The sequence below is a fragment of the Meleagris gallopavo genome, chromosome 1 (assembly GCF_905368555.1).
Source record: "Meleagris gallopavo chromosome 1, MGAL_WU_HG_1.1, whole genome shotgun sequence".
Taxonomy (NCBI): domain Eukaryota; kingdom Metazoa; phylum Chordata; class Aves; order Galliformes; family Phasianidae; genus Meleagris; species Meleagris gallopavo.
Genome location: NC_139404.1, coordinates 3,813,100 through 3,825,353, shown reverse-complemented (window position 1 = coordinate 3,825,353; position 12,254 = coordinate 3,813,100).

Here is a 12,254-nt window from a genome sequence, read left to right as displayed (position 1 = left end):
GGGGTATGGTCCTCATACAAAAATCCAGTAGAAGCTGCCTGCCATTGAAGGGCAGTGAACAGATAAATGTGATTGTCTATGAGTGTGAAAACTAATGGAATGTGCTGTGATTCTATTGGAAGCAAGGTACCGCCAGTGGAAACAGGGCAGTACAAAAATGACTCTTGGCTGCTGCATGGAAATGTCTGGGAAAACTGAGTTGAATAAGGAAAGTAATTTAGCTAGGGGAAAAATAGAATAAAACAGGAGCTTTATTTTATTAAATTCCAGCTGTAGCTTGCTTTCTCTTTTTGAAAATTCATGGGATGATTGAGAGGGGCTTGGGTTCCTAGTCTTCAAAGCTGAAGTTCAAGCCTCATGCACAGCAGTACAGAGCAGCAGTTGCCTTTTCACACTGTGTTTCCAATCTGCTAAGCCATCCCTGGGGCTTTCAGAGCATGTTTGTAATGATTTTCTGACACAGTCTCTAAACTTTAAGCTGGAGCAGCCACTTGTCAGAGGTGCATTTCTCCTTGGGTGAAGGTGAGTCAGAGTATGCCCATAACGACCTGTGAGTGAGTTTGAATGGAGGTCCCACAACTTGGTTTTTCTGTGGATCCAGCCCTTAGAACCTCACTTTACTGCCCTGATGACATAGAAATCCCCTAGGAAGAGGTGTGCAGTACCAACTGACATGACCTCTGTCTGACCTATAGCATCAAATCCTAAGGGCAGCTTTGTTGTCTTGCTGACCCTGCCTTGTGTATCTGTCAAGTCCATGTGGATGTCTTACGTCTGGAGCAAGTTTAAGCAAGTGAATCAAAGTCCTGAATTGGGGTAAGATTATGGCCATCTCCAATATTAAATGGGGCAGGCATCTTCTCCTGCATGTTCCCAAAGAGGTATGTTATTCATTTGGCTTTGCGCTCTTCATGGTGGCTGTCAGAGATAGGAAAGTCCACTTTGCAGTCAGGGCAGGATGTGTTGCAAGCTTTGTATTTCCCCAGATTCATCTCTGTTTCACTCTTCTGTGTCCTCCAAGCATGAGATTTCAACTTTTCTGTACAGCAGGTCCTGTTTCACAGCCTTCCAACTGCAGCCATTTCATAACATATCTAACTGTCATGTTTATCATTTACATTTCAGCGCAATACTTCAGAATCTTAGAGACCCATCAAATAGCAAGGATGACTCTCTGGTAAACGAGGAAGGCCTCAAACACAGACAGTGTTTTCTGCGCTGTCTCCTCCTTTGAATTTGTATTAGACTGGCAGGAAGGAAGTTTGTAATTGCAATACTCAAACCACCCATTTTTCTGTGGGGTCTGCTGTGCTGCCAGCATGAGTGCTTGAAACAAGAAACAAGTCAAATGAGAAAGCAACCACAGGACAAGTGGAGAGACCTCCTTGTTTTTCTGCCAAACCACTTCTCTCCTGCCCTTCCTTTCTGCTCTCACTAATAGTCTCCTTCACTTGCTGACTCCGGTTGCCCTTCCTTGACTCATCCACTGCCCACTGATCAGCTCTTCCAAGCAGATGCAAAAATCCCACTTCAGTTCTCTCTGCCTGGTGGAGTTGTATGGGGTCAAACTTGGAGCTTGACTCAATTGGTTTCTTCATTAACATAGACATATCTAGTGCCATTTATCATAGAATCGTGGAATCATTAAGGTTGGAAAAGACCTCTAAGATCATCTAGTCCAACTCATCACTGCCATGACCATTCAAGACATCTTTTGACACCAGAAACATTTGGAAAGTACTTGTAAATGGCATATAGGCCCTGTGAAAAACCTGGAGAAGCACCTGCAAGCCACACAGAATGTAGAAGTTAAATTTGGATCAGTGCAGAACATCAACACACAATCAACTGTTGCTTGAAGGCCTGAAGGCTTGGTGTGGCCAGAGGAGAGGACATCTTTTCATGTTCTTCTCTCTACTTTTCCACAGAGCACAATTATAGGGGTGCCAATTTTAGTTTAAAGATCACACGATAAGAGAGATGCATGTCATCTGGACTAAATAAAAACACTGCAAAGCCCCTTGAGGGTGTTTGATTCTCTTAGTTGGCCAGGTGACTTCTTTGGTCAGTAAAGTCCTGGTTTCACTTTTCTACTGTGTAGTAATACATAGCATGCTACATGTTTTGGCACTCTCAGATAACAACTAGAAAAGCTGCTACTGTCTCCCATGGCTTTTTTTTTTTTTTTTCCCCCTTCCTGTTAGGCCACAGTAATGAAAGATAAGATTGGAATTTCAGGGAGATCAAACTATTAGAGCAATTGGAAGTCATGTGGCACTAATGCATCAAAGAACTCGATGCTGTTTAATTTATTGTTTAATCATTAACCATCTTGGGCCTCAGAGGAATTATACCACAAGAGCCTCTAATCCCAGTCTGGGGTGATTTCAAAATCACTTTCAATGTACCAAATATAACAAAGAATCAAAGACAACCGGTTCTTCCTCTTGTTTTCACTGTGCTCTGAAATGAGCTAAAGATTTCTTCAGAGTTAGCCAAAAAAGGAAACTGCAAACACCTGAATTCTTTTTTTTTTTTTTAATCAAAGTTTGCATTTCCCCATATGCTAACAATGCCAACCCTTCCTGCCTAATCCAACATCAGCCATCAGAGACTTCCAGAGCCTACCAGAAACTCACATGAGGTAGCAATAAGCCTTGTAAGGGGTCAGAGAGAGTTTAAAAGAGGACAAAAGGCAAGGACTGATGATAAAGCAGTGCAAATGTATGGGACTAAACAGCAAGGGTAATGGGATGCAGCTGGATGCATTTCATGCCTTGTGGGAGGGCAGGCTGTCTTGTGCAGCTCTTGGGGTCCAGAAGGAGCCAGGCATGGAAGGGCTGCAGGAGGAGAGGGGATGGCGAGTGCAAAGTTACGTGTAAAAGATGAGCACAAAATGAGTCATGCTACAAAAGGCTGCACCTGAAAGGAAGTGTAAACCAGTGACTTCCTCTTCCCTGAACCTGCAGAGCTACAAATGAGGAGGAGACAGGAGAGTGAAAATGCCCACTTCCTGCTCTGCAATCAGACACAACTAATGCTAGAACTAGAGCGTGCAAAGGCACAGAATCCTTCCCTCCAGAAGTCTTCCATTTCCCCAGACAAGGCTGCAATTGCAGGAGAAAAAAAAAAAGAAAAAAAAAGAACAAATTAAATTTTGCTATGCTTCAGCACATGACGCCAAAAGCTTTGCATTGAAAAATAAATTTTGCTAGTGACAGCAATCTCAAGCCGCAGACAAAGTTCCCACAGTGAAGTGAAACTTAAATGTCTTCAGCAGCTCTGGCAAAAGCCTGCCAGCGCTGCCAGAAGTCATCAGACAGACGGTTCCCCTTTCACTGATGCATGAGTGAAGTTTAATTCTCTTCTCGCCTGGTTCTCTGCTTCATTGTACAAAGACCTTCATCGATGTAACCAAGCTCTCATGGGGAACCTAGTTTAAAATAGGAGAAAATATTTTTAAATCAATTTTTGTTTAGTTTTTCAACATTTTATGTGCAGTTTTTCATGCCCAGGCTTAGCCCTGTGTGGTTCCAGGCACGCCAGCACATCACCTGGAGGCCAGAGAAAGACAGTGCAGAGCAGTGGGTCCTCCTGGGTCTTTGTTTCCTCTTTACCGCTCCCCAAGAATATTCCTTATTTTCTGCTATCTAGAGAAGTTGTGCCCAGAGGGGCTGTGGATGCCCCATCCCTGGAGGTGCTCAAGGCCAGATTGAGGACCTGGACATCCTGATCTGGTGGGTGGCAACCAGTCCATGGCAGGGGATTGAAGCTGGGTGATCTTTAAGGTCTTTTCCAACCTAAGCCATTCTATAATTCTATGAAAATAAACTTCCACTAAGAAAGTGTGGGCAAACAAAGTAGTAAAGAAAACTGCTTGAAAAGGCAAAGACTACCAGAAGATGCCTGAATCCTAGCTTTAAAAGAATAATAATTGTTTCCAACTTATTTTCTTCATCTGTAGACATCTGCTGAACTCGAGCAGGATTCAAAACAATTTTTGTCCACCCAAATGTGTGCATCACACCAACAGCACCCTCTCATCCCAACACCAAGCTGACACCAGCTGCCTTTAGAACTGCTGAGAGTGCAAAGTCTTCATCATCCTCCAGCCCTAATCCATAGATCAGGAGATTGGATCTGGTAGGAAAATTAACAGAGATCGAAGCATGTCCTGCTTCCCCCGCAGAGGCACTTATTGCTTTTGCAATGAGCTGTGAAGAAGAACTCTTGTTTACATTCCAGGGCTGTGGGTCATATTTGAGCACATCACCTCGCTCTTTGACATCATTAGGCAAGAAGCTTTGCCTTCATTTGTCAGCCGAGCTCAGTGCTGACATTTAACCCAAGTCTGTTCCCAGTTCTGACCAGCCTGGAGCTGGCTCTCAATGCTTGTAGCTTCCTTTAGGAAGCTACTGCCAGCTTCCCATTCCTCTCACTTCAATATTTACTTTATTTACTTTATCTTTTGCCGACAATTCCTGGCTCTGTGGTCCATCTGACTCAGAGATTTCCCGGACCTCGACTCTGCAGTGATGTCAGCTCCAAAGGCTGAAGTTAATAAATACCACGCTCTCGTGATGTCAAACTGTAATTATGAGGAAGGTGGCACGTTGTTGTTTCATTATTTTTTATGGCCAGCACATTGAGTTTCCCCTAACTCCATACTTGGACCTGAGCTGCAGCCTGCTATGAAGCTTCTATACCATTTTAATGACCAGAGGATAGAAAGTGAAACACCCTGCTTTATTTTGATCCTCTCAAGAGACAAGTGTGTATAAAGCTGTAAAACACCTGCTATAGACATAAGGCAAAAGTCCAGGGTTGCTTTGAGGTCGTCTGTCCCGAAGTCACCTTGGAGTGTGACTTCATCTCCATGAGACTTGGTGTGTTAAAAAAAAAAAAAAAAAAAAGAAATAGTAGGGGTATTTAAGACATGCCTAGCATTTGCTGGCTCAAATAAATGTTAGCAACTGTATAAATACATCTGTTTTCCCTTGATGGTGTATGTTTACTTTTATATTTAATAAGGAGCTGAAGCCAGCAGTGACACAGCATGCTGGTATCAAAGCTGTTTGCAGTGGGTCTTGGCACTTTGTGCTCAGGTCTTCTAAAATCCTCCATCCTCTTGCAGACAGCCATTTGTACTGAGGTTGACTTGAAGAGAAATCACAGCTTTTCCATTGTTTGTTAAGATTTTATTTTCTAACCTCTCTGCAGAATTTTCATGTTATTGCCCTGAAATGTCAACATGGGGCCATCTGTAACTGCTTCACCTTTTTTTTCCAGACAAGGCAATCACCTGCCTATGGCTGGCATAGGGCCATGACGCAGTCATGAGCTCTGGGGACTTTCCCCTTGGCTCTCAGCATCACTCATGCTGCACCACAGGTATGGGCACTTCCACCCATATAGAAGGTGAACTGTGCTACAACGAGAAGGCATGAGCCTATCAGAAACAAAAGCAAGACGATGACCTCTGCGTCACTGCAGGAATCAACATGATTGCAGAGCAATCTTGCTGCTACAGGACTACACAAGGCTACAATAGGAGACTTTTAATTTGGTTTATCAGCTGGTCATATGAATTTCAGCAAAGTGTTCCAGTCTACCTCATCCTTTTTTTTTTTGTTGTTGTTTATTTCATTTTTAGAAAATAAATCAGACTTCATAACATAGTCAAGATGTTATGAGAAACGCCCCTGAGTTCTGGTAAGGATATTTGTTTTTTCAGCCTGTATTTCTTTTTCTTTTTTTCATTTTGGGCGTGTTTTTTAATCTTTTAATAACTCTGTCCAGAGTTATTTCTGCATGAAAATTACCACTCCATTAATACCACATATTAAGAGTCCACTCTGTCCATGAAAGACAGAAATAATGCTCTGATCATTATTTTTATTCATTTTTAATAGAGGAGTACTGGCAATTGAGGGATTGAAGCAGGCAGGCTCAGGTGAAGAAGTCTTGCCCAGAAGCACTTCTTCAGTGCAGGCAGATGTGATCCTGCTCTCTGCACTGATCTTTCTCAGTTCTCCTGCTTTATCCTCTCTGGTGCCTGGCATGGATAAGACCTCCTCAACACCAGTTGCTCACATCTCCAAGATTTTCTGTATTGCCTCCTTCTTGAAGTATGATGCTTTACGCTGGGATCCAGTGTGGAAGAAACTGGATTCAAAACATCCAATACCTACATATAGAACTGTTCATCTCCACTTTCCAAGCAGTTCAAGCCAAGTCGAAGGCACAGATGTGAACCACTTTCTCATCAACCCCATCCTTCCCCATATTTGTTTGTGTTTATGTCTAGATCTCATAGCCTCTATCTCCATTGTAATGGGGACAGGAGACTGCAGAAGTAGCTGATACATCTGAGCCTCCGGGCCTACCTAGCTTAAGGGCAATCATAGAATCATAGGATCATTAAGGTGGGAAAAGACCTCTAAGATTATCCAGTCCAATAGTCAGTCCACCCAAACCGTGCCCACTAAACCATGTCCCTCAGTGCCACATCTCCATGTTTCTTGAAAACCTCCAGGGATGTTCCAATGCTCCAATGCAATGTTTTCTCTCTGTTGTTACAATATTTCTCTCCCCTAATTTCAGGGATGGCATTGAACTGACTCTCATCCCACTTTTGTGCTCATTTCACGCACTTTGGTCTGGAACCAGAGAGAGCAAACTCAAGAGTCATATTAATTTGCACAAAACAATCTTAAAACAACTGCACTGTGGCCTTCTAGCCCAGTATTTCGGCTGACAGTGGTGACCTAAGGGAAAATATGACAAGATAAATATACAGTGACTTTTTTCCTGAACACTTTCCCATTGAATTTGTCCGAATAATATTCAGATCCCTCAGAGCAACAGAACTGTGCCTGTGGCATATTTAGAGATGGAAAGTATGTCTCTTGCAGCAGAGAATGGAGACGCACAGCTTTGCTTTTCATCCCTTCTGCTTTTAGAAGCTTAGTCAAAGAGGCTATGCATGTAGCATTTTGCAGGGGCAGGTGTGAAGGTCCTGGGGAAGCAGGATAGAAAGCCTGGCGAGCTACAGCTCTGTCATTTTTGTGGTCAGCTTTGAGTTATTTGGGGATGTCTACTGAGAAAGCTACTGTCAAATAAACAAGATTTTGCTTGAGCTGCATGATCTGGAGTTAACTGTACTAAAACCACTGAAATGTGAGAAGGGCAAGTTGAATCCAGCTGTACTGGATAGGAATCTCTTTTCATGTTCAAATTCAGTCACATCTGTGTTGTATCTTTTCACAGGTTGATATTGGATTTTGCTGCTGGGTGTGCTCGTTATTTTAGTGTTTGGCTGCAAAAATCCCAGGATGGAGGCTACAACATGGCTGCATCTCCCAGAAAGCTTGAGCCTTTAAAGATAACCACATCACTTTGGAATTTAGTGAGGGTGAAAAATCACAAGGAAGCGTGAAAAGGGATCATGTATAGTATAACATGATCAAATAACTGTTCTTTAAACATTAGATCTGCAGGGGGAAAAAAAAAAGACTTAAAATAACTGAAACTTGCCAGGCAATGGCAAGGTTTTGTTCAAACCTTCTACTCACACCACCTCACAGAAATAATCCTACAGATGAACCACATTGAACAGCCAAGGACTCTGTGGACATCACAAAAGAGTCACTTGGAGATCTTCCTAACCCCCAAGTTTAGGCCAAGTCATAGAAGCAAAACCTGTCTTGGCAGTGATTTGGTCCATGGAGACCCGTCAGCATCTCTGTGAGCACTCCCCTTTTTCTGGAACAAGAAACATTGCATACAAGTACCAAGAAAAACTTGCTGTTTCTCATCTTACTGCTGAGGTTGGAAGGCTTTTCTCCTCAGGGAATCAGGAACCAGAACCATCCACAAGACCACATTTCTCTTTGATATCCACCATTAGCATTGCAGGGATTGTGGTTCCTATTTAGTTTATTCATGTGCTTTCCTTCTCACACGGGATCTTCTTTTATGCTTTTCCTTAGACAACAGCTCAAGGAATCCTTACTGGTCATGAATGCAATCTTTTTCTCAGTAATGAAAACTACTTATATTTTATTTCACCAGAAAATGAAAGTCTCAAGGACCCTCATATGTCCTCTGCCCAGGGAGAATGGTTCTCCCTATGGCATATCAGTCAAACCCATGTGGATATCCGTGGCAATTCTTGCTCTTGCCACGTGTGTTTAAGCAACTGATTCTCACTCCTGGTTTCTCCTTTAGGGTAGGATGGATCTCTCTGTATGCACCATCGGCTCCATGGTTAGATTGATTACAAAAGGAGTTTGGACAACCAGCACTAAAACCTGCACATAGGCACCTTGGTGTTGGCATCTTCCACTGATGTGAACCAGAAGTAATTACAACCCATTCCTGCACCATGTTCCTTTATATCCAGCAACCTGGAAAGATAGAATTAATAGAAACAGAACTCAACTGATCTGACATTAGCATAGAATAAAAAACTTTCAACAAGTCTGACCCATTAACCCTAATCTCATAATTACTCCACTATTGATCAGGAAGCATGCGCTAATTAGCAGGGCATTCTAACAGCAACACACTATGAGCTGAATTACCAGTTCCTCCTAACTGTTCTTTTTGAGGTTGGAAGTTCTCATCTCCCTCTCCTTCTGGGTGAAATAGTGCACAATTACATGAGAAAATGAGTCTCATTTTTGTCTTGCACCAGTTGCTCTTGTCAGCTGCTTAGTGACAACATAGTCCCAGAAGCATTTACTTCACACAGTGGTCTAAATGCCAGCCAAGGCAAGCCTAGCCTTGCTCTTTGTGGATGACACTAAACGAAAAGGAAAAGCTCATAGACTGATTTGCATTTATGCTGTCTCCTTTTCTTATTCAAAATGGCCTGTAGCCCTGGGATAGCCTGAGACAGACATGCAGAAATAACTTAGGACAACCAGGATCCATGTGGAATTCAAGTCTCACTTGCCTTCTCCAGTCTTTCCCTCTACTTTTCAGGGCTGGAAGCCCTAATGGCCCAATATTAGGAGACTGATCTTTGAAGTAGGGAGGAACATGGACTTCATCTGGGAATTTGCCCACCTGGTGGGGATCTTTTGATGGCCTTGGTTAAGATGGGGTGAATAGTTTTGCAAGGCCAGAATCTGCTCTACTCCCAGGTTGTTCTCACCAAAATGAAAGGAGCTATTCGAAAAGAAAATCCTCCTACCTGAGTTCTGCTGGGCCCAAGAGAAGGCAGGCCCATGAGAAAAGCATCCTGCTACCAATGTACAGGGTTCAAATAAGGCTTCTTGCAGCAGACATAACCTGCACAAGGCTCACATAAAGATCTCTTCCCACGTGTCGGTTATCTCCAAGGGAGGAGTTGCATCTCTGCCTGCTATCAGGAACTTTAGTCCCATATTTCATAAAAATGCAAGCAACTGGACCAATTCCAGAGCACCACGAGTTCAATGCAGAAGAGGAAATAATTTTGTACTTTGCAGCCAGTTACTTTTCATCTTAATCTGATAGTTCATTCACCACAGAAGAGGCTGGGACTGAACAATCTGATTTGTACATGCAAGGTCTTCTGCTATGCCCAAGAGGGACAGGCAGAGGCAAATGGCTATTTAGATTCACATCACCATTCCCACTGAAAATTAAGTATTTCTAGTCTTGCAATCTTATGAGCCTTTTGGTCGAGTGTCCAAGAAGGATTTACTGCAAGCAGGGAGTGCCTTTCTTCTTTCCCTGTTTCTATCTCCTAGGAATGTTACGCTCACTGTTTTACCATGAGGCATTGCATTTTACAATCACCTCTCATATCGTCTCAGCTTCACAGAATCATGGAATCATTAAGGTTGGAAAAGACCACTAAGAGCGTGTGGTCTAATAATCAACCCACCACCACCAGGCTCACTAAGCCTCATCTCTCAGAGCCTCATCTACACTTTCCTTAAACACCTCCAGGGATGGTAACTCCACCACCTCCCCAGGCAGTCTGTGCCTTACCACTGAGAAGAAATTCATCCTCATATCCAACCTAGACCTCTCCTGGTACTTGAGGCCATTCCCTCTTGTTCTATCACTGTTACCTGGGAGAAGAGGCCAACCCCCACCTCACCACAACCACCTTTCAGTGAGTGGTTGAGAGCTTCCTCACAAAGCACTCCACTCTCATAGTGCTTCCTACAGCACCCATTTATGCAGAACTAGCCTGGGACAGCAACTAGCACAGGAGTGACCCTGGTCTCACACAAATGAATACATTTTGCAGAAATGCAGACAATTTGTAACTTCTCTGCATTTGCTGGAAAGCACTCTGTGATGCCTGTTGCAACAGAAAGTTAATTTTTTCCCTTTTCATTAATTAATGTTGCACCAGAAGAAGTCTCTGTGTGATTTGGGTGCACTTCATGGCTAAGAACATCCCTAAATTAGCATTCCAATAGTCTCTGAGCCCATGCAATATGCTCCCTCCCAGGCAACAGGGATTGAACCTGTGCTCCACAACTGTGGGTCAGGACTGTGCACATTCGGCCACTCACTTGTCAAATGAAAAGTCAGTTTTGATTCTCATCATACTTTATTTTTTCCAACAAAGAGATTAATTTGCTAAGAACAGTGCTATTCTGCCTTGTGTCTTTGAGAACCTCTTGAAATTAAACTTCAGCCCTTTCATCCCAGGCTGACAGATAACCTGCTTGCTTCAAAACTCCATTTTCAGTTCTTGTGAGTAACTTGTGACTGGAAATACTGACCGAGGCAGTTCAAAGTCCCCCCTCTAATTAGCAGCTCGGATCAAATTCCAGAGCTCTACGCACATAGCGTGCAGCTCTGTTCTGCCCTGACCTTGAGATCTTGCTACTTCACATGCCTGGAAGGCAGAGTCTAAACTAATAATAATGATATTCTTGCCTTCATAGTCTCTTTCACCCAAGGACCTCAGTGTAATTTAGAAATATTGGAAGGCTCTGGCCAAGTTAAATATCACACCTCTCCCCGAATTGTTTTTATTCACTATTGTTTCAAGATCCATGTTAGCATGTTCTACATATCAACGACGGCTGAAAAAAACTGGAAACTCTATCAGATGATTTTGCACCGTGCTTGTGACTCATTTTTCTTTCCCATTCTTTTGGTGTGATTTGTTATAAAGCTGCAAGAGGCCACACCTTTGACTCTTAGATGAACATAAATGAAAAGTCCCTTCTGCTTTGACACTACTCTGAAGCCAGAGTGAAAGATACTTGGAAAACCGAGTCAGAGTGGTGGTCTTCAGGCTCACTTGTTACATTTATCGCTCTTCACACATCAATTCAGAACTGAAAAGAACCTACAAAAAAATTTAATAAATAAATAAATAAAGGAAATAGCTGAAGCACAACTAATAGGAAAGGATGAAGAGCAGGTATAAGAAGTCAACCTGTAGTAGACGAGAATGAGTTGACTGTGGGTGGCAGCCCTGCCTATGGCAGAGAGGTTGAAACTAGATGGTCTTTACAGTCTCTTCCAAAGTAAGCCATCCACTCTATGATTCTATGAATCTGTCCCTTTTCTCCACAAAGGAAATTTTAGCTGGTTTTATCTCATTCCTTGAAAATGCTTATCTTCTTAGGTCTAAAAATCACCATGTCTCCGGAAAGGAGAGGGCTGGAGCTCCTCTCCTGTGAAGAGATGCTGAGGAAGCTGGGCTTGTTCAGCCTGGAGAAGATAAGGCTCCAGAGTGACCTCATTGTGGTCATTCAGTACTTAAAGGGAGATTATTAACAGGAGGGAAATCAACTTTTAAAACAGGTAGGGAGTGAGAGAACAAGGGGGAATGGTTTTAAACTAAAAGAGGAGAGATTTAGATTAGATGTCAGGGGAAATTTTTTCACTAAGAGGGTGGTAAGGTGCTGGAACAGGTTCCCTAGAGAAGCTGTGGATGCCCCATCCCTGGAGTTCTTCAAGGCCAGGTTGGGTGGGGCCCTGGGCTGAGCTGGTGGGGCTAACTGTCCAGAGCAAGGGATCGGAACTAGATTATCTTTGATGTCCCTTCCATCCCAACCCACTCAATGATTCTATGCTTCTATGAAGGCAGTCAGAAGCTGCAGTCTAATTCAAATTGAGATAAAGGGAAGCAACTTGGAGAAATGTCCTTAGGAAACTACCCATGGGTAGAGTCTACATGATAGGCAACCTTAGTTCAGATCTGCAGACACATCAGGTGAACTTGATTCCTATGGTATTTTATGAAATAGTCTCAGTTGCCCAGAAAGATAGAGTGTATAACATATGTA